This window comes from Agelaius tricolor, unplaced genomic scaffold (genome assembly GCF_023055355.1).
Source record: "Agelaius tricolor isolate 1412-34295 unplaced genomic scaffold, bAgeTri1.0.p SCAF_3, whole genome shotgun sequence".
Lineage (NCBI taxonomy): Eukaryota > Metazoa > Chordata > Aves > Passeriformes > Icteridae > Agelaius > Agelaius tricolor.
In genome coordinates, this window is record NW_027269263.1 from 68052383 (window position 1) to 68076149 (window position 23767).

Below are 23767 nucleotides of genomic sequence, written 5' to 3' on the forward strand. Positions count from 1 at the left end.
CAATTAAATAATTAAATTGTATTTTCCTACAACTACCATAATGTGCTGGTTTTGTACCACGGAAGTTTCTGCCCATTGTTAAACTAAAACCACCGCACACATTAAAAAAAAAATCTCCCAATATCTCTAAACTTTTACTACCAAATACTGCCCCATGCTGGATTTTGCCAGAGACAATTAAATAATTAAAAGCTGTGTTGAGTGAAGACCTTGCCTTGGTGGCAGCATTCTCCCAATCCGTGCCCCAGCTCCCAAGCAGCCCAGCAGTCTCCACTGCAATCACTTCCTCCATCAAACTTCCCACAAGCCAACAAATCACAAATTAAACCAGACCTTGGCACTTTCCATTCTCGCCTTGTTTCTCTGGGAAGGAGCTCAAACTCTGCTGTAACTCTGCTCTACAAGATATCCATGCAAACCCCTGGATCATTCCATGCAGGATCATTCCAAAACACAGCTCATTTCATCCAAAGAACCCAATGTCCTCATGGAAACTACAGAGTTAGCACAAAACCACGACTCTACCACAAAAATGAGCTAAAAAAGATCATGAGCAGAACTGATGGGAGGAACATTTTTTCATTTAAAAAAAAAAATAACCCTGCTCTGATTTTTGTTTCTTCATTCCTGGTCTTTATTGTAAATTCATAAAATATTTTCAAAATCAATTTGGGGAACTAAAATTCCTGTTTTCACTGGAATTAAAGACCATGGACTGCACAGAGCTGTTGGTGCCATATACAGTGATGGCATCTCCCTTCTGCACTGGTACTGAGAGCATTTTTTCCTCTCTCCCACTGTGTGGGACCTGCCTCCTCCACTGTTTCTACCACCCCTCTTGGCTTTTCAGATGCTAATTGCTTTTCTCACTAAATTGAAGGCTTAATTAGATTAAAGGAAGAACAATAATTGTGTCTAACTAGTATTTAACCAGGATTTTGCTGTTTCTTTTCAGATCCTATGAAGAGATTTCTATAGAAAACCAGGGGCCCATTTGTTTTGGGATCTATCTGGAGATGCAGAAGATTTTTTTACTTCTTCTTGAAGATTTTACACACTCATTCCATCAATCTGGAATCACCATGGCTAAACCCACATTAGACATTTAGAAGATCATATATTTATTGTTATTGTACCCACCACCCTGGTCTTCAGGCTGGTTTTATACAGTGAAAATGGACACAGCTAAATAATAAATTAGACATATAATTATCATGGTTGCAGTCAATATTTTATAGTGCCTGTCAACACCAAAAGGGATTTATTTAGTGGTTTTTTTCCAGTAAATGGAACACAAAGCTTTGTGGCAGGAGGGTTTTTGGTGGAACAGTCAAATTCTGGACCTGAGCACAGCACTCCAAATATTTTCACCCCTCCCCTCCACATTCTGGATGCAGCATTTTCCCAGGCATTTACAGCTGAAATCCATGCTGGCTGCAGGAGTTTTTCCAGGTAAGCCACAGCAGCCCTGCCCCTGGCACAGACTGGCAGGATCCATCAGAAATGAGAAGCAATTTTCTGTCTCAGACAGAGACAACCACATCCCTCTTCGATTCTGCCTCAAACTTTAATTGTTAATAAGGAAACCAGCAACTGGCTCAGGCCCTTCCTGACTCTCATTTCCCATCCCACTTTTTCACTGCATACTTTGGGCTGCACTGAGCTTGGCAAGAGCCCCTTAAGGGAGGAATATTTAGGATCCTCCATTTAGCAGTTGGTAGGAATTAAAGGTGGCACTCTGAGTAATGCAATACATCAGCAAGATAAAGTGCCTTCCCAACAAAAAAAAAAAAAAAAAAAGCCATGGGGAGCTTTTTCTTTGAGGAAAAAGTTATCCAGACCTCTGTGTTTCATTCTGTACAATATCCTCATGCCAATAGCTCTGGAAATGGGGTACAATAAAGAAATTTCTCCCTACCAGGAGGGCTTGCTGAGGAATATAAGTTAAGGAAGATAGGAGTTTTATTTATGCAAGTTAAAACAGGAGCTGAAGAGGTTTAAATCCTCTGGATAATCAAAATTAGATTAAATTCTTGCTGTAAGACGCAATTCAAAATAAATTGTAATTATAATGAAATGCTCAACAGTAAAAGCATTTTCTTACAGGGCTCTTTTATCTTGAAAGATCCCCCAAGTCACAAGGGGCAGTGGTTTTCTCCAGGATGAGACACAGCCAATGCATGATAAACCTTGCACACAACAGAGATTCTTTTCTAGCTGGGAAGAGGGGAAGCAGAACAAGGAAAAGAAGATTACAATTTGCTGGCACACTCAAACTTATCCTTCCCTGCCCTCAGTGCCCACAAACCAAATCACCAGGTCACAGCATCACAGAATTGTTAAGGCTGGGAAAAAACTCCAAGTATCTCCAACAATTGTAGGAGAGCCTATGGAGAAATCATCAAATTCCATCATAATCAAGAAGACATCATCAAAAATAAACATAATGCAGGGCATTTCCACAGAGTAAGGTAACCACAGGGCACTGTAACCTGCCTGGCAAATTCAACCTCTTCCTACCCTCTAGAGGGATTGTTCAGGGAGTCAGACAATGTGCCAAACACACCTGGATAGGTCAGACTGGGAAAACAGGGGCTCCAATTCACATTAAAGCCTCCTTACTCTGACTAGTGTTGTAAAATGGATATAAAAAGATGTGAATAGGATGAGCTTCCATCCCAGTCCATCTCTGTCCTGTTATCCAGAACAGGGTGAATATCCTCACTGCAATAAAGGATGGGACACTCAAAACCAAGAATAATTCCCTAAGCAAAACCTCATCAACCCTTCCTCTACTTGTTCTGTTCCTGTACATCTTGTCAGCTTCTTGTCCAGCTCCCAGTGAGGTCCCTGCTCCTCACACTGGCCCAGAGGACACCACGGAATCCCAGATTGGTTTTGGGTTGGAAGGGCCCTTAATGATCATCTCATCCCAAGCCCACTTCCATGGGCAGGTGGTGCCTCAGGTTTAGCTTTTATATTTTTCACATTCTGAGCTGCTTTGGTGTGCAGTTCTGAGCTTCATATTATGGGATGGTGAGCTCTGTGCACAGAGCAGGGAGACAAAACAATTCCTGCTCCAGCTGGGCACCAAGGACAAATGACCCAAATCTCAGCCCAGGAGCACAAACCCCGTGGGCTGGAGAGAGAAAAACAAGCAGGGTGGGACTGCAGGGGCTAAAGCTGGGATGGGACAATGAACTGCAAGATGCAAATGGAGCAGAACTGATCCCAGGGAGAGAGCCCGGGAGCGCTGGTGCATTTTGGGGCCATTTTGGTTCATCCTGGGTGCAGCCCTGGCTGGGCTCTTGTGCTGCCCCAGGTGCATCCATGGAGGAGATCCCTTTCATAAATCCCTGCTTTATTCTTTAGCTCTGCTCTAGCTCAGCCTTCTCAAGGCATCACAGGGACACCTTCCACTCAAACAAGCTGCTCAAAGCCCAGCTCCAACTTGGTCCTGAACCCTTCCAGGGATGGGGCATCTGCTTTTCCAGCAAACTGGGAGACCTATGGAACTCCTACACCATGCAGATCTCAGCAGAGCCATTTCAGAGGGCTCTGCTCCACTCTGGTTTCCTCCACAGGACAAACCACACTTGCCACCTTTCCCTCCTGCAGCCTGGAGCCCCCAGCTCTTGTTTACAAACTTTGTGCAGCTTTGCTTAATTTAGAGCAGCTCTTCTGGTGAGTGTCACCAGTTCCACTTGGCTGGCTTTGACGAGAGCAATGTGACTGCTGGGAACTGAGACAACCCTTCCAGAGCTTCCACTCTGTTTCTCCCTGTCTTTCTCTCCCTGAAGCATTTTTTTTTTCTTTTTTTTTTGGGTGGAAGGAGGAAAGAGGAATGAATGTTGTCGGATTGAGCAGCACAGAGTCATTTGCAAACTGGCCTCAGGAACGGGTCACTGCCCCAGGCCTGAGCAATCGGAGCCATTCAAGCCCTTGCTTGACAGAAAATAGTTTAAAGAAAAGAACATTTTCATCTTCAGAGAAATCAGTGATCACCCCAAGTCAGATGCTTCCAGAGACAGCAATAGTCCCTGTCCCTAGGACAGTTAAAATCAAGGTTTCATCTTCCCTGTTTAAAGACTTTGAACAAAGGCACAGGAAATAAAAATATTTTTCCGTATATCCTACAGACTTGATAACCAACACTCAAACGGAGCCTCCATCTCCTCCTCTGTGCCTCATCCCTCAATGTTTCACATCTCTTTTTACATTATCTTTGCAAATGCACCCCTGTCTGATGTGTTGGCACTGGAAAGGGCAGCAGCATTTAGGCTCCATAGGGCTGCTCCATCAGCCTTCCCGCAGGCTCTCAGGCATCCCCTCAGCACAGACCACTCCTGGTACCATGGTCTGGAAGAATTCCAGAGGTTTGCAAGAGCAGAGAGCTGGAAACTCTACTACAGGAGCCAGCCTAGGAGCAGGTACCTGTGAGAGCAGCTGATGGAGCAGTGGTGTGGAAGGGGAGGATGGAAATGCAAGGGAAGGATGGAAATGGAAGGGGATGGAAATGGAAGGGAAGGATGGAGATGGAAGGGAAGAGTGGAAATGGAAGGGAAAGATGGAAGTGCAAGGGAAGGATGGAAATGGAAGAGAAGTATGGAAATGGAAAGGAAGGATGGAAGTGGAAGGATGGTAGTGGAAGGGAAGGATGGAAATGGAAGAGAAGGATGGAAGTGGAAGGGAAGAGTGGAAATGGAAGGGAAAGATGGAAGTGGAAGTGGAAGATGGAAGTGCAGAGGGATGGAAGTGGAAAGGAAGGATGGAAGTGCAAAGGAAGGATAGAAATGGAAGGGAAGGATGGAAATGGAAGGGAAGGATGGAAGCGGAAGGGAAGGACGATGGCAGGAGGTGCCAGCAGCCCCCTGAAGGTCGAGGGAGCAATAATGAATTAATACATCAAGAGCCAAAGCTGAAAAGCATCAGAGGTAACAGCTGCACACAGGCTGGGGACTGGCTTTGTTTTGAAACGCTGTCCACCTTCACTGGCTTGATTAAGAAGTATTAATTAGCCAAGCAGCAGTGAACACACTGGCCAAGGTTTGGCCATTCTCTACAGAAGAGCAAAAAAATGATGTGAATTCTTGGGGAGAAAGAGGATAAGAGCTGGAAACCAATACAGGTCTGCCCTGTGGCACTTGTGTCTCTCCCTCCTCTTCCTCTCACCAAATACTTAAGGAAACCTTGGAAAATTGGTCTCCCTTTCTTCCCTGTGGCAGACTGTGTTTCCTCGTTACTCACAGTGACTGTAATTGCATTATTTCCATAACAACAGACTGTGAGATCAGAGAGCTGCACATGAGGGGCTGGAAAAGGAAATCAGCCATGTAGGAGGACTTAATTTCTCCATGTTTCTTGTTTGCTGAGTGGGACCTGGGGAGAAGCAACACACAAACTACCCCATGAAAAGTGACTGGGGTGACACCAGTTACTCCAGTTCAGACTCCAGCTCGTGCCCACCAACACCTAAGGAAGGAGCAAATATGGAGCCTCTCTGTCAGAACCCAGGACATCCCTCTGGCTGTCCTGGATGGCTCCAGCCCCTGCCAGGGGGCTCAGAGACCTTGGCACAGAGCCCAAGACCCCTGTGACTTTGATTTTGATGCATAGAGCAAATTACCACCTTTATATGAAGAATTATAAGTCATGAGAGTTTAAGTAGAATAATAGTTAGTTTGTCATGGGGTGAAAAATAGATTTTTGAGGTTTTAGAATGAGGGCTCAGGGTCCCAAGATGGAGGAATTTGGGCATGCCCTGTCCTTCTTCCTCCTTCTTCCTGGCCTTCAGCTCCTGCTGTGATGGTGGCACTTTTGGATTGCTTTAAGGTAAAAGCTCACTGTCTAACATAGGTGATAGGTATTAGGAAGTTATTGTAAATATTGTACACATAGGTTTTAGTATAAAGAGATAACACTGCCCCAAGGTGGGCAGAGTGCCTCTGTCTGACCTGCTGGACAGACCTCAGCAGGCCAGAGAAAGAATGTTATAGATAAGAAACAATGAACAACCTTGAGAATGAGAACAGAAGAGTTCTGACTCCTTCTTCAACTGCCAGGCTGGGAAAAGAGAATTTCTAACACATCTTGGGGTCACTCAGAGCAGCTGAGACTCAGAGACCTCTCTGCAGCTGATGTCAGGGCTGGAGGAGATGAACAAACCCTGTCACTTATCAATCCCTAAAAAAACCCCACATGCTCTCATTTGTGTCATAGTGAAGTCCTTTGTCCTCATGTAAGAGGTGGAAGAGGTGAGCATCTCCCCAAAAGCAGGGAAGAGGCTCTTTCCCTGGCATGGCAGGGCAGGATTTGTGGTGGGAGCAGATGGGGAGAGCGACAGCCCCTGAGCAGGAGCTGCCACCCCAGCTCAGTGGGTTGCACAACCTCAGTGTTCTTGAAGGGAATGGCAAGTGACAGGAGAAGAAGTCACCTCAAAAAGCAAAAGGGGCCTCAGTCTTGTCACGCTAACATTTTGTCCCTCTGAAACCACTTTACATCAGGGGAGAGGGGAAGAGGGAGGGGAACAACCCTGGGAGGAGGCAAGGAGCACTAATGAAGGGAGAACATGCCAAGAGCTGAGCTAAGAAGCATCAGAGTTCACAGCCAGAGGGTGTGGAGCTATTTTGCTCTGCAAAGCTGTCCACCTCTGCTGTGGAGAGCAGGAGCAGTTGTCAGTGTCTGCAGGAGCACAGACGGGAGGCACCGAGGGCGATCTCCTGCCACGGCCTGAGTCACGCAGGACAGACACGTGGGGAGCACGGAGCACCCTGGCTGTGTCCTCCCTTCACCTCAGCACTCAGCGTGCTCAGGAAGAATCACAGAACTCACAGAATTCACAGAATCCTTGGGTTGGGAGAGACCTTCAAGCCCATGGAGTCCAGCCCAGCCAGCCCCTGGCACCCAGTCTGAGGTACATCCACAGGGTGCTGTGTGCTAAAACTGAATCTCCCCCATCAAACAGGAAATAGACTTGCAAACAGAGGTGGAGGAGACTCCAGATTTGTTTAGAAACCTGTATTTTTCACATTTGCTGTGGACATCTGTCGCAGACATCTTTTATGAAAAATCCTTTCCTTAGGATTTTTTCCTCCTGAGAAGCTGAGAGGCCTCAGGAACAAAATGTAAACAATGATTATCTGCTGCTGTGGAATGCAACAGGTGCATCTGGGATTGGTCTCATGGGGTTGTTTCTATTTAATGGTCAATCACAGCCCAGCTGGCTCAGGCTCTCTGAGCCACAAACCTTTGTTATCATTCCTTCCTATTCTATTCTTAGCCAGCCTTCTGATGAAATCCTTTCTTCTATTCTTGTAGTATAGTTTTAATGTAATATATATCATAAAATAATAAATCAGCCTTCTGAAACATGGAGTCAGATCCTCGTCTCTTCCCTCATCCAAGAACCCCTGTGAACATGGTTATAGACATCTACATGAACAAAATACTCCATCCTCTGGAAGCTTTGTGGTTTGGCAGCACCAGCTGAGCTCTCTGGGCCTGTGACTGCCTGTGGGACCTGCCATGGTGCCAGGAAAAGCATTGCACAAAATGCACAGAAAGACCAGGTTGGAAGACCTGTTTTTCTCATTGAATTGTTGAATGGTTTGGGTTGGAAGGGGCCATCAGGATCATCCAGTTCCATCCCCTGCCATGGGCAGGGACATTTTCCACTAGACCAGGTCACTCCAAACCTGGCCTTGAAGACAGGGAATAAAACCTGGGGATGTTTGTGCAGCCTCTGGGTGTTGTGTTGGAGAAGGTTGGTTTGGAAAGGGTGTAAAATCACATAAACCCTAACTTTGCCTTTCTCCTTCATACACAGAATTCCCAGAATCCCTGGCTTGGGAGAGACCTTCAAGGCCATGGAGTCCAGCCCAGCCCCTGGCCCCCAGTGCCACATCCAGGCTGTCAAACACACCCAGGGCTGGGGACTGCACCACCTCCCCGGGCAGCCATTGCAGAACTTGATCCCCCTTGCTGGAAAAGCTTTTTCCTGCTCTCCAGCCTGAATTTCCCTTGGCACAGCTCGAGGCTGTGTGCTCTGGCTGTGTCAGTGCTGCTGGAGAAAGAGCCCAAGGGCAGCTGAGCCCAGGCACCTTTCAGGAGCTGCAGAGAGCGATGGGGGCAGCCCTGAGTCTCCTTTGCTGCAGGCTGAGCACCCCCAGCTCCCTCAGGGGCTCCTCTCAGGGTTTGTGTTCCAAGCCCCTCTCTAGGGGTTGAAAAGGACCTTAACAATCTTCCAAAATCTGCAGGGACACCTTCCACCATCCCAGGCTGCTCAAAATCCCATCCAAGCCACCCTTGGACACTTCAAGGGATCCAGGGACAGCCAGAGCTTCTCTGTGCCAGGGCCTCCCCACCCTCTCAGGGAAGAATTTCTCCCTGTTACCTGAAGAGAAAACCCCAAGGAAGGCCAGGCAGAGCAGCCTGGCTGCCAAGGTGTCACTAAACCAAGTGTGAAAATGGCTCTAAAAACAAGAGTTCATGGCACCAAAGGGTCCCAGCCCTGGTGCTACCATGTGATATCAGCATCCATGTGGCAGGAATTTGGCTCACAGGACACATCTGGACTTCAAGAGGCCACAGAGAGCCAAGGATTTCTCATGAGTGAATCAGCAGTAGTGCTGAGTTAGTAGTTAATGTTAGTAGCGGTGCTAGATTAATGGTTGGGCTCAGCCTTAAGGGCCTTTTCCAACCTAAAGGATTCTGCAATTCCTGCACCAGGCTCTGGCTGTACTCCACACTTCTGTGGAAGCAGAACAGACCATTTTTCATCCTGCTGCATTCCCAATTGGAGTTTTCCCCAGCAAACACCAAGCAGCCACAATTCGCTTGAAAAGAAAAATATCTTTAAGATGCACACGGTCAGAACGATGACCAACTGCTTTGTGGCTTTCACTTAGGGGCTGGGTAAGGGGTGTTTTTAATAGCTCATTAGCCAGCTTTCTCTAGCAGTCATTAAAATCTGCTAATTATCCCATGGTCTGAGAAAGAAGTAGAAAATCTCTCCCTCTGGATTATTCTGGCGCTGGTGAAAAATCTTCAAGGCCAACAAGTTGTCACTTTCAGACCTAGAAAATAAACTCCAGGAATTCAGCTTCGTGTGGGGATTTTTACTGCAGCTTTTCTGCCTTGCAAATGCTTCCTCTCAGGGCTCAGAGGTGAGTGGGCTCCCCAAGGGTTTTAGAAGAAGGTTTAGGGGCTCCTGATCTTTGTGTCAGAGTTTAACATGGGGCTGGAAAATGAGATGAAACTACAGAGATTGTGAGGGACCTTGGCAACATTTTTATGGCACCAGCCCATTTCAGCTGTGTTTCAGGAGATTCTCAATCCAGGGGTTTGATTCAGGGGGCTGATGTTGTTCAAGGAGGATCCAAAAGATGGATACCCTGCACCCCTGCTCTGTAGGCCACAGAGAGCTTGACAGCTTTGAATAATCTATAATTTTGTGTTAGTGCTGAACATGCCACAGCCTGGACACAGCTCAGCCCCTCTCCTGTAGAGTTCATGGCAGCATTGACCTGTGCAGAGACAGAAAAACCCAGGCTCCCTGGAAATACATGCACAGAGCTCTTGGAGGATGGCTCTGAGGCCTGGTTTTAAATCAAATTAGTCATTCAATAGGCCTTCATCACATGAAGGATTTCCCTTTGAGCTCTGTGTTGTTTATTTAAGCCCATACCTTAATGCTTAATGCACTTCTGTGAGATGAGCTGAGCATCAGGAAGCTCATTCCAGCAAGAGCCTCACCCTCTGCCCTGGATTTTGGATCATCACTGAGGAGCAGGAGTAAATGACAGCCCCTGGTGAATGTTTTGCCTCATTATCTTACACCTACAGACAGCTCTGAATGCTCATTTTCAAGGTTGAAAGCTATTTTCCAGAAGTTTCAGTGCCCTGGTAGGAGAGACACAGAAAATGGGAGTGATATGGATTTACAGGATGGAGTTGGGAGCAACCTATGGGGGTTTAGGACCACAAGAAATCAGACTGGAGTCACAGAAGCAAAGCAGAGAGCATTTGGCAAGTTGTTAAAATCATTCACAAGGATGAACTGAGACAGCAAAGTTTATTCACCACAAAAAAAAAAAAATATAGTGTATTGACTCAGACTCCCCAAAGAGAAAGGCATTAAAAACAGCAAGCAAACAAAAACATTGCTCCTGAAGGGGGGGGAAAAACCCTAAAAAAACAGCTTAGGATTTTCTACTGGGTAAAATGAGTTGCAAATCCACAGGCAGCTGGGGAATTCAGGTAAGCAGAACCAAAGCAAGGTCCTGCAGAGGAACATGGCTGGAAGAGAGAGGCTGGGATTTCCCTGCTCAGCTCTAAGGAAATGTCTCTGGATTTTTTGATGACCAGAAATCAAGACATGACTGCTCCCACAACCAAGGGCTGACTCTCCCCATGCCCTCCACAGCCTCCCTGTGCTGCACTGAAGCAGAGCAGGAACAGGAACCATCTCACAACAGCTTTCTGCAGCTCCCAGGAGCTCCATTTAATGGCTCAAATGGGGAAACCTGGGACCAGGACAGGAGGAGGGTGGATCCAGAGATCACCTCTGAGCTGAGCACTCCCCCACACACAAGGAATCCAGGCAGAACCAACCACAAATTCATTTAGGCTCCAAAAACCCTCCGAGATCATCAAGTCCACCACTAACCCATATCCCCAAATCCCACCAGGCATGGGGACACCACTATCCTAGGCAGCCTCTTCCGGTGCTTGACAACCTTTCTGGTGAAGGAATTTTCCAGATATCCAACATTTCCTGGCACAACATGAGACCAGGAGGGGAAAACAGCTTTGGTGCTGCTGCCTGTGTGCAGAAGGAAACAAGGTCTGCAGGGACCTGGAGGAGATTTAACTGGAAGACAGAAAATTCCAGCTTAAAAAACAGGGAGAAGGATGGAAGGACATCAGGAGTGCTGCAAGGGTGCTGATGCAGGTGAGTCTGGTTGTTGTGTAAATATTTTGATCCAAAACTTAACCTGGAGGATAATTCCACCTCCTTCATGAATGCCTGTGAGCAATTCAGCAGATCCAATTCTGAAATATGGATAACTCAGAAGAGTTCTTGTAGGTTCATGGACTTTCTAAAAGGGGTTGGTAAGAGGAGGAAGGGAGGGGGTTTGTTGAATTCTCTCCCTCTTTTATTAAATACCTGCAGGCTTTCTCTGCAGGTATTTTAAAAAAAAAGAGAGAAAAACAATTTTTTAATTGTTTTCTCTGCAGGCTGAGGAAACAATTAAAAAAATACAGACTCCATTAAGATACTTTAAAAAAAAAAAATCACTGCCCCTGGTTTGCTGAAGCTTGCCAGTTTTCTGGCAGTCTCGCTGTGTTTGTTCTACACTGGGAAAGAAAGGAAGAGAAAGGGGGAAAAAAAGAAAAATACTAATAATAGAAGAAAAACAATAGTGTGAAACACACTGAAATAACATGAGTTAGGGAGAAAAAAGGGAGAAAAAAAAGAAAAATACTACTAATAGAAGAAAAACAATAGTGTGAAATAACATGAGTTTCTCTGATTGTATTTCCCAACAGACAGTCCTGGGATTGTGTTCTGCAAAAAGAGAGAAGAAAGTAATGCAGATGTGTGGTGAAAGTGATGGAAGTACACACCTCACACACACACAATAAATAATCAATCCTGGGGCTGGAGGGAGAATGATTTCCCTCTTGCAGAGGGAAGGTTGGCACCTGGGAAGGAGGTGGTGATATTGCCTCCCCATCCACACCTGCTCCTCCCAAACACCAGCCCCTGCATCCCAGTGCCAGGTCTTTTATTGCCCCATTATCAGGAGAAACGAATTTCTTCCCACCTCAAAGGCACTGTTAGGATTCAGAGGAAGAAGCTGACACTGCCCAGACAGAATCCTGTGTTTGAATGGAATTTATGCATCATGGATGAGGTGTATGAATATGCAACAGGTTATTGTTTTTAAGGGTTAAAACTCTGTTAATGGGTGTCCTTTTTCAGGCTTGTGCTGCCCATAAAAAGGTACCTGGACATCTGTAACTCTTTGTCTCTATTGTCTCGTATTGTCCTAATTCAAATTGTCCAAATTATTAATTCTCTAATTGTATCACTATTTTTATAACCATTTTATTACTATTAAACTTTTAAAATTTTAAAAACAAGCGATTGGCGTTTTTCACAATCAGATATGCTGTAAGAGCATTAAAAAAAACAAGAAAAAGTCGAAATGAGCAGCACTAGGGATGCAAGATGGGTCAGATACACAAATGGCTTCAACAGGTACTGAAGCAATGCTCTTGAGAAAGGAAAAGATGAGTTGCAGACAAGATCTACCCAGATTTACCCTGCAGGGGTGGTGATGTTGCCACTGTGGGATGCCCCATCACCCCACAGACATCTGTCCTCTCCCCCTGCCACAGGAAACTGGTGCTCAGAATTGCACCCAGGCTTGTTCTGGCCTTCTCCACACAAAAATTACAGCAGCAGTGTGAGCTCCCCCTTCCCACCGTGCTGCAAAAGAGGATTGGCAGTGAGAGGAGAGCAGGGGGCTCTGCTGGATCCCCAAATCTCTGCTGGATCCAGCACCTCTGGGATGCACATCCCTGAAAAAAAAAAACCCTCACCCGCATAAGGAGAGGGCAGTGGGGGATGAGCAGCAAAGAAAATGATTTAATATGACAAAAAGGAGCTCCCAGGGAGCTGCACCCTGTGGTTCCCCTGAAACCTGTGCGAAAAATGAGAAAATCCCACTGCAGTACCTCCCCCCACAGCCCTCCTTCTGCCCTGCACTCACCCCCAAATGCAGCAAGCCTAATTCTCCTATTTTTTAACCTATTTCTCCCATAGACAAGCAAACAAACAACTCAGTGCCAGAGGGAGAAGGCCACAGATTGTCCTGGCAAAGCCCCTCCCAGTGAGGGCTCCAAGTGCATCATTGGAGTGCTGGAGAGAAAGGACGAGAGCAAAGCTCTGGGGGAGCAGAGGTGTGCCAGGCATGGGGGAAGGCTTGGGATTTCTTGAATGCAAGAGAGAAAATTGCATATGCATGAGCCTGAATGAGACATCCCCAGGCAGCACCTCCCAGCCTGGCAGTGGTTCAGGTGTCCCCTCCATTCAGGTCCTGGCATCCAAGTCTCCACCGTGGATATTTTTTTTTTTTTTCCCTCTCTTTTTCCTTTCCTCTCTCCCTTTCTGGAGAGCCTTGTACTATGCTGGCAGCCTGCCATGCTCACGTCTGCCTCCCACTTCACCCCCATCTGCCATTGTTTCCAATCAGTTTAGGAAACAGCACTGAGAACAATTAGAAAAGATAACGAGGAGGAATTACATAATTACAGGCCACAGCATCCAAAGCGTTTTCCCAGTCTGAGCTCTGCCTGGGGGAGGGAGAGGGACTTCATCACACTCTGTCTTTGCCTTAACTTGACTGTCTCACCATCGTCATCATCATCATCATCACTGTGGTACCTGGAGAGAGGTCCCTTCTGCAGCTGGACACTGCAAGCTGCCACAAGAAAGGATTTCTCCCAAAAATCCAGAATTGAGCTCTTGAGGAAGGGAAATCTTTCTTCCTGCCGTGCCTTGCCTGTCTGGGGGAGGTCTCAGCCCTGCCCAGCTGGATCTCCTCAGAGCAGCAGACTTCACCAGCAGCCAGAAGGAAAATGCTCAAGGACTTAATCTGCTCTTGAGGTCCCCAGTGAGGCTTATGCAATATTCCCCAGCTAAGCCAGGCTCTGATGTGCCAGCAGGAAGATCATGGACTGCCAGCAAGACACTGAGGGCAGCTGCACACACTGGGACAAAGCTGTGCCCATATTACAAGCACCACCCCAAACCCATTCCCCCAAGGATGTTTTGCTCCAAGGAAATCTGCTTGTGTGGCTGTAGCTCAGCCAGGTTACACCCCTGACCTCTCCTCCACCCCTGTGGCACTGTCACATTTTCTGGAAAATTCCCTTCACCCAGGATTTTATTCCTGGGAAGCTGAGAAGCCTCGGAGAAAAAGGAAAACAATATTATCTCATCTGCTTCTCCTGTGTTGTGCTCACATGTGGAATGTGTTTGGAGATTGTTTACCCACAGGTGATTGTTTCATTGGATTCTGCTGTGAGTTGTTTTCACTCTTTGGCCAATCAGGGCCAAGCTGTGTTGAGGCTCTGGAGAGAGTCACCAGTTTTCATTATTATCTGTTTAGCCTTCTGTCTGTATCCTTTCTGTATTCTTTAGTATAGTTTAGTATAGCATTCTTTAATCTAATATATCATCATAAAATAATAAATTAGCCTTCTGAGAGCATGGAGTCAGATCCATCATTCCTCCTTGCCACGGGGCACCCCACAATTACAACACAGCCCTTCCACCCAAGTCCTGCTGGGCATTTCACCTGTGTGGCCCCAGCCCTTCCTTGTTCCAGTATTTTCCCAATTTTCTGCTGTGACACCAGAGCCCCAGGTCCCTCCAGGTGGCTGGGAGGTGAAGCCAGGAATTCCAGTGCTGAATGGCTGCTCCTTGCCTTGCTGAACACCTGCCTAATTCCCCTTCTCCAATTCCCCTGGCCCTCCCCACAGCACAGGTTCACCACCTGCCACCTCTGGCATTAGAGCTGCAGGGAATAGAAGGTTTGGAAAGGAGAGGCTTTCCCAGGAGAGCACTGTCTTGGATGGTTTTTTTAAGAGGGTTTCAAAGCAATTCTCCTGTCATCATGCTGGTGCAGGTGGAGGCAGGGGCTGCAATGTGAACTGATATTTGATCTGGCTTCAGAGCAGCTCTGAGCTCACTGCATCCTCCTTGCCTCACTGGGGTTGGTTGGCTGCTCAGCCATTATTGCTGGGAGCAAAAAAAACAAACATCCTTGAATTTAAGAATCCACTTCTTTGGCCATAAAGTGACTCTTAACCAACATCAGAGTAATTAAAAATCTCCCAAAAGCAGGGGAACAGGGAAATGGCTTTGATAGCTGCTCTGAGGATGGAGGCTCTCTCATCCTGGTGTGTCATAGATGTGAACTGTGAATTCCCCTTCATTCTTTAACCTCCTGAGCTCAGCAATTCCACCATTGCCACGTCCTTCCTGATCGAGGTGTAATTCAGAGCTTTTTGAAATTAAACCCCTTTCATGGCACCTTTGATTGAGACATTCCTGCTGAAGGACTCCAGGGCCTCCCTGCTCCCTTTTAAGATGCCATGAAAGTGAGGAACTGTCCAAGCTTTGAGGGAGGCCTTGAAATTTGAAAACCTGAGAAATAACACACAACATGGGGATGTACAGAAGTTCCTACAAGCTTGGAGCAAAAGGGATGGGCTTTTTGGAGGTTTCTTCTCCAATTTTGGCTGCTGGGTGTTCCCCATTTTATCATCAGGTCTTGCTGGGCAAGCAAAGCATTAGGAGATCTTTGTCCAAAAAGACTCATTTTGTCATTTAAAATAAGTCAGTGCAGATCAAGTTTGGGGAATTACACAGATAAATGACACAGAAGTTTCCAAATTAACTCTTCTGAAATCACAGGGAGCGTTCAGACCTGGATTCACATAAATTTAATGTAATTTAGGAAACCAGTCACTGCTGCTGCATCAGGCAGTGAGAGGGAGAAGGCACCTTTGGAGAGCAGCTCAGACCCAAGGGAGCCCATACCTGGATGCAGAAATGGCCCAGCAGGGCCTGTGGAAGGTTCTGGTGGAGCTGTCCTTGCCCATGGCAAGGGGGTTGGAACTTGATGGTCTTTAAAGTCCCTTCCAAACCATTCTGTGATTCCATGAAGCCCAGGGGGAGGCCTGGCAGGTCATTCTTTCTATTCTTTATCTTTATGGCCTCTGTTTCTTGGGGATTTTACCATAAATACATAAAATAAACCACAAACAGGGACTGCTGTGGCATTATCTTTCCTGCTGAGGAAATCTGGACAATGATGCAATACTGAAAAAAATTAACAGATTTTCCATGTGTTTTAGCAAGTCCATGGAAGGTTACCTCGGATTTCATAACTCCTGCCATCATTTAGGTTGGAAAAGCCCTCCAAGAGCATCGAGTCCAACTGCTCCCCCAGCACTGCCCAGGCCACCACTGACACATGTCCCCAGGTGCCACATCCACAGATTTTAAATCCCTCCAGAGATGGCAATTCCAGCACTTCTCAGGGCTCAACAACCCCTTCAGTGAAGAAATTCATCAAATCTAAACCTCCTCTGGCACAACTTGAGGTCGTTTCCTCTTGTCCTGTCCCTTATTCCCTGGACCAACCCTCACCTGGCTCCACCCTCCAGGGAGTTGTAGAGGAAAATCTTTGGAACTTTTAGAACATGACAGAAAAGCCACCCCAGGTTTAGGATTTCCCAGGCCTGCTCTGGATTCAGTAAAACACTGAAATAACTCCTTCATACAATATAGTAAAATAATATAAAACATTATAGTATCATATCCTCAATAGCTCCTGCAGAGAGGAGTTTCATGCAGGATTTGAGGAGCTTAGGATGGACTTGGAAAGAGCCAGGGGAGTTCCCAGGGAAGAGACAAAAGCAGCAACACACAGGGAGGAGCCTATGCTTATGCAGATGCTTCTGTGTTTCCAAAAAAAAACCGCAAAAAACAAAGAAGGATGTTGGTAAAAATAAAAAATTCCACATCTGAAAAGAGGGCTGAATGATCCACGAGGAAAATTCTCCTCAGAGCTTTGCAGGGGCCCTCAATGGCCCTTCAGCACAGCTGCATAATGACACCAGCACAGGGGAGGGGCTGCCTCTCACCCACCTGAGAGGAATCAAAGCTCCTCTCCCAAGGTGGGGAGCCCAGGCAGGGCTGGGGAAGGAGGAGGGGGCTCCTCTTTTGCCTCTCAGAGCCACTCCTCATGGCAGTGGCTTGATTTGCCATTGCTCCAAAGGTGGCTTCCCATCTCTGCCACCATTCCCAAGAGGGGATGGAGCAGAGTCACCACTGAGATGAACGCTCCAGTGGGATACAGCCCTGCAGAGCATCCCAGCTCTGATGGCAGGAGGGTTTCCCTGGCATATTCTCCCCTGCCCCTCTTGGGATGTTGGCTGTTAATTGCTGTCCTGAGATGTGCAGGATGTCTCTGCTTTGGCCCATGCAACTGAAGAACGAGTCTGGACTCTTCACTTTTCGGTCTTGAGGTTGTTTATTAATTCTTATCTATAAAATTTTCTTTCTGCCCAGCCAAGATCTGCTCAGCAGGGCAGCCACAGGCACTCTGACCGCCCCCAAGGCAGTGCTGTCTTTTTATACTACAAACTACAAATAACATATTTACAATTACTTTCCAATACCTATCACCTATGTTAGACAGTGCACTTCTATTCTAAACCAATCCCAAAGTGCCAACATCATAGCAGAAAATGGAGACCAAGAAGAAGAAAAGCTGGACACGCCCAAGTTCCTCCATCTTGTCCCCATAACCCCCATACCAAAAATCCTAAAATCTACATTTTCACCCTGTGATAATTTTATTATTATACTATTTAAACTTCTGTGACTTTCAGGCCCTCATACAAAGCTGGTAATTTGTTCCACGGGTCAAAATCAAATCCCCAGGTGCTCTGGGATGCATGCCAGCTCCAAGCCCCCCGGCAGGGTCCTCAGCAACCCTGGACACCTGGAGGGATGTGCTGAGTTCCAACATGCCCCCACAACACTGTGACCCTCCAGGGTCCATCCACACCCCATTTTGCAGGGTCCCTACAAGCAGAGAGGGTCTCCCACCCTCCCAGCCCTCCCTGGGATGAGCAGCTCCTCTTGGCACCTTCCTGGTCCCCAGAGCCCACCTGCACCACCTCACCCCAGGAGAGCAAATCTCCAACAAAACAACAGCAGAAAAGAAGCCTTGAGGGTGGGAGAGGAGGGAAAAGTGGTTTCAAAACCTGGACACATCAAGAGACTGTTTCCATGGCAACCTCTTGTTCCTACAGCAGCTCAAGCCTGTTTTAATCAGTGGTAGCATTTACCAATAAACTCTGCTGGGGTCTGCACTCCCTTCCCAGAGTACCTGCACTGGGATGGGTGGGGCCAGGTATTCCCAGAGGCAGGGAACAGGGAAATTCTTTGTTCCATGATTTGTTCCATGTTTGTTCCATGGGGCCTCCTGCCCTGATGCCTCCCCCATGGCAGGGATGGGGTGCCAGGGATGCTCCGGGCACACTCACTTCTGCCACCATCCTCATCCTCACAACTTCTCCTCCTGGAAAACCTCAACCCAAGCAGCTCCAAAGCCTCCTCAACCAGCAAATTTAGCCCTTGGTGGTTTGCAAAGCTGCCCCAAAAGCCTTCAGCTGGCATTGCTGGCTGTAGGGAACAAACCAGGTGGAAAAGGTCCAGAGGGAGCTGTGACCCTGTCCACAGGGGTCTAAGGATGAGGGAAGAGATGAGGATCTGACTCCATGTTTCAGAAGGCTGATTTATTATTTTATGATATATATTACATTAAAACTATACTAAGAGAATAGAAGAAAGGATTTCATCAGAAGGCTGGCTAAGAATAGAAAAAGAAAGAATGATAACAAAGGTTTGTTTGTTATCATTCTCGGACAGAGAGTCCAAGCCAGCTGAGTGTGATTGGCCATTAATTAGAAACAACCAACATGGGCCAATGACAGATGCACCTGTTGCATTCCACAGCAGCAGATAACCATTGGTTACATTTTGTTCCTGAGGCCTCTCAGCTTCTCAGGAGGAGAAATCCAAAGGAAAGGATTTTTCATGAAAGATGTCTGTGAGAGGGAGCTGCTGGGGTGGAGGACACAGGGACACACTGAGCTCATGGAGGTGGCACCTGGAGGAGGTGAACAGCTCAGTCCTCAGCACTGCACACAGGGGATCTTGGTTTGGGTTATTCCCACTGGTCTGGTCCAAGCACACTTTTCTCTTTCCTGCCTGGAGCCTATGAGATGCCAAATCTTCCATGGATTTGTAGTGGTGTCATTTCTAAGAAGAAAAGGTTGAAATTCAGCTCTGGTTCAACCCCAAAACAGCAGGTCTTGGTTAGAGGGTTCAAATCAACCTCCAGTTCAAGTTCACCCCAATTCCCCCAATATTTCACAGTGCAAAATTAACCCAACTGATCAAAACTCCACAATGCCCTTGGCCTCTGCAAAAAATATAAAATAAAATAAAATAAAATAAAATAAAATAAAATAAAATAAATAAAATAAATTCCTCAAGCAGGAAGTGTCAGAATCCTCAGTTAAAAATCTTCCTGCTCACTCCTTGAACAGCATCTCTCACATTGGGGTCTGAGTTACAACTGGACAGAGATGTTGACTTGGCATCAATCAACACAGGGCAAGCATTACCCACAGCACAATATTTGTTAATAGCTGGGAAAAGTTTGCGAAGTTTCTTTGTAAAATTGCAGCATCGAAGATGTTGATATTTCATTTTGAAGGAATTTTTAGTAGAATTTTTTAAATGACAAAAGTTAGAAAGTATCAAAGTGAAGAGAAAAATATTTCACAAAGCTTAAAATATTTAGCAATGCTCTGTGTTAAAGCATTGCATTCTCTTGCTGCTTTTTTAAATGCCTTCATTTTAACAGAAAACCGAGAAAAAAGAGTAGTTTAGGTCAACCAGAAGATTTTCCATGTGTTTTTGCTTTGAGCCACTGAACCTAAAATCAATTATTTGTACATGTTTAGCCCTGATCCATGACTAGGACTTATCCAGTAATTCAAATAAGCACAAATTGACAGTAATCTCATTTGTTTGGGTTTGCTCTCTGCAGATGTTCTAATGGACCAGTTTGCTTTCTGCAGATGGACCAGTGTAGCACCAGGAAATTTTTCAAGCATAAACATGGGGAGCAATTTTCAGGGAATGCCTCTGGAGGGTGAATTTTGAACACATTCACCTCCTTTTCTGAGGAGAGAAACGAGTGGTCTGTGGCATCAGACCCCCACATTTCATGGGATTGAGGGAAGTGCCTGATAAAGCTCCCTGCTCTTTCCAGCAGGGATCACCCTGTGGACCTGAAGCAAAAAAAAAAAAATTCTTTGCACAAAACAAAATTCAGTGGAGAAAAATTCACCACCTGCCTTAAATATGGGATCAGCACATAAACCATGCCAGGAATGCCTCTTCCCCATGGCAAGCTGTGTCCCTGGTGCCTCTGTGCACCTTCCCTGCAGCTTGTGCTCACTGTAAATATTTCAAATGCTGGATGTCCCTGGGGACCCCCTGGGCTGAGCAGTGAGCAGCTGAACAGCAGCCAAGGTTAACAAATCAGAGTGAAATGTCACAGCTTAGCCCTTCCTTCCTTCCCTGGCACCCTCCAGAGTGTGGATTCGAGCTCCACAAGCCACAGGGTGTTGTTGTATTTGTTTTTTCTTGCAGGGAGCTATTCCCATCTAATGCTTTGCCTGACAGCTGCTGTGATTAATAGGTGATGTGCCAAAAGCCACAGACTATTATTATTATTATTATTATTGTGGCAACATTTGGAGGTCACCACCAAGAGCAGGGGCCCATTGTGCCAGGCACTGCACGCTGCTGGAAGTGGTCCCTGGCTGAGAAAACCTCCATCTAAATAGGAGTTCCTGGGAATAGGCAAAAAAACCACACAAAATTCTAAGTGTTGCGGGCTTTTTCTACACTTTCATGCATGAGGCAAGCAGTGGAAGGGAATAAATGTCCCCCAATACCCTGACACCCAACATGCTGGGGATTAATTAATGTTCATGCATAATCACTCCAGCATTTCTCAGGGTACATGCATGGCTACAAGGGTGAGGTTATATCTGCAAGGTCAGACCAGCACATTCATGAGGGAAAAAAAAAAACCCAAAAACCACAAGCAAAACCAAGCAAAAAAACCCAAAATTATGTTAGACCATGTTAGAAAGCCATGCCTTCAGTCTGGATTTGCTGCTGCATCCTGGAGGGCTCAAGGTTCCCCCTTTGTCACATGCATGTTATCAGAACTGCCTCACTTTTTAAAAAGATGAACCTGAACACCAGGTCGAGGCATTTGGCCAAGGATTCTGAGAAATTTGGTGGCAATGGCACAGAGAAAACCCTGAAATCAGAACAGCTTGTCCAGTGTGTTGCTAACTGGATCCTACACCCAGCCCTGGGAGATTCTGCATCCCTCATTTCCCTGCACCATGGACTTTATTGGAAACCTTCTGCCCTCCCAGGTGGAAAATACAGGTTTTGCTTGATTTTTGTCAGCTGGGGAGAAATGGAGAATCAGGCACTCAGAGGAAATATTTTGTGTCCTACAGTCATACAGATGAATCCCCAAATTCAGTCAGTTGTAAAACAGGGGTGAGTAATATTCTACCTCCAGTTTTCTGTCTGCCTTTGAGCTCAGGTTTCATTCCATCCCCAGTAAGACACTGATGTACAGAGAGAGAGGAAACAACCAAAAGGATAAAATATACAGAACTAAAACCACTGACATAAATTATTATTTAAAAGCTGCATTTACCTACAAGCTCTAAGTTCCTTTTCCCCCTGAAGTATTTAATTTTCAAGCTTTTAACAGGTTTGTGCCCAGGGGCTGAAATCTGAACCCTGCCTACATCCACTTTTCAGCACTTATTCCAGAATTGATGGATTTTTCAAGTCTTCATGGACACCTGTGTTGTCAGCACTGGGAAATGGAAAAAAAGACCCAAACCCAGGCTAACCAACCAGACACTGTTTTTAGCTGAACCCAGACTGGGCAGAAAGGCACCTAAGGATAGGGAAGATCAGTTTTAGATTTTCTCCTGTTTTCCCCTTGAAGGAAACCTTGTGGTGGAAATGGGCAGAGGGATGTTTTCCCCTCTGAAATCCACATTCATAACAAACATATGCCCATTTTTCTGCTCTCTCAGAAGAGAGAAAAAAAAAAAAGCTTGAACCTCCACTGGCAAGGTATGGACCAGTGACCTCCTATTCTCTGTCACCCTTCTCTGCCCTTCCCACCTCCTGGCTGTGGATCTCAGCTGTGTTACCCAAGTGAAACAAAAAGAAAAACCCACAAAATCTTCTTGTGTCACCTCCCAAGAGCAAAGTGTGAGTGAGATCCATGGTAAACCCTCTTCCCAGGGTTATTCCAGCCTCACACAAAGGAAAAAGAACTGAAAAGAGGTGAGATGGAGAAGTATTTCTGGAAATATCTCATGCAGCACACGAGTGACTGGGATGTTGTTGTGCACTGGGGCTCCTTTCTACACCCAACAGGAATAAATCCTCCATTATCACACAGCACAGTGTGGGTTTCTATATTGAGTAAGAGCCACTTCCACTTCAGGAATAGAATAAATAAGTAAATAAGAGTAAATAATACAGAAAAGCTGCCGTGGATCCTGTTGGGATATCACATTTGCCCAGGCCTGTCAAGCCACACACTCGACTGCAGGTCAGAAATTCCATTATGAAACAAAACAGCCAGCTTGGGAGAGAAAGGAAGTTGTCCCCCAATAAAACCCAATTTGCCTCCTTTTTGCAGTGCTGTCTCTGAACTAACCAGCCTGAAAGTGCCTAAAAACAGTCTGACATGTAATTTATACTTTATAAAATAATTTCCCTTAAAGATGAGAGGTCTTCAAGTGAATAAGAAAAGATTTACACCTATGGAAGAGAAGTTTAATTAACAGTTATGGGAGAATGAAATCAATAATTCTCCCTTATATATTTCCACTTAAAAAAAACCAAAACAAAACAAAACAAAAAACAAAAAGACAAATAAAGCCCAAATCCACCATAACTCCCTGCAATGCTGCTGATGGAATCAAACAAATCTCTCCTCCATGGATAGTTATGAACTGTCCCTTGTTTGTCCAAAGGACAAATCAAACAAGAGCTGGGACTTTGCAAGTGCTTCTGAGCTTTTCCATGCTCATGAAATAGTCATCATGTTTATCTCTGCAGAAGAAAAAAAAAAAATCTCTTCTTAGGGGGAAAAAAAATTAAAAAAGAAGGAGGCTTGAAGGCAAGAGCCACACCAGAAGAGAGAGGGGGGGGGAAAAGCACCAAGAGCACAAAGCCATCCCCAGCAGAACCTTAGCCAGAAACAGCCCCTGGAAATCCTTTCCCTTTATTACAGAGTGTTAAAAGAAAATGAAAACCAACAAGAAGCAGGGATGGTTTTATCAAACCTCCACAAAAGTTGAGCTGCTCCTGGGAGCCTCTTTTTTCCCCCCCACCCCGTTCTGAGGAATTCAAGCAGCGACAGAAAAGATGATTTCTCCTGTGTACACCACCCAGAATTCCACTGTGGGATTTGATGCTTCAAAAAGGAAGCTTCAATCCCCATGAATAAAAGCAAGTGTTTGAAAGAGATTATTCACCTGCCATGCCACCTAGACAGGGGGGAGCTGCTGCCTTACAGCAGGTCTGTGATAGGCCAGGCTTCACCCCCCCCCAGGTCTAGATCCAAGCAATGAATTTCCCTCAAGTGCTGATAGGAGAGAAGTTATCTGCAGCTCTTCCTTCTCTTTGTGTCCTCCTCACATCTGGAGCATCAACCACAGCCTGGGCTGCCCCTTTCTCCCAGGGCTGATATGGTTTTGCTATTTCTAAAAGGGTGAAAAAGATCTGACTAAAGAGGGAGCCTTCTTTATTTGTTCCAAAGGCAAATCTCCATCTCATGGTTATTGGACTCTCCTCCCACTTAAATCTGTTTGTTGTCTGCTCTGAGCTCCCTTCACATTCTCCCTGCTGCTTGACTTTCCCCAAATTACCTGTGCTACGGTCCTTGGGAAGGGACAGCCTGTGATAACCTTGGAGATAACTCCAGGTTTTCCATCTACTGGGAGGAGAGAAAATAGCTTTAAATAAAAATGTAAATTTAAA

The 23767-nt window shown here is 46.0% G+C and overlaps 1 protein-coding gene across 2 annotated transcripts in view; it reads right to left on the minus strand.

Annotated features, from left to right (window-relative positions):
* The window catches only part of PLXNA4 (plexin A4), a 506662-nt gene that overhangs the window by 381755 nt on the left and 101140 nt on the right, over positions 1–23767 (minus strand). The gene's annotated exons all lie outside the window — the stretch shown is intronic.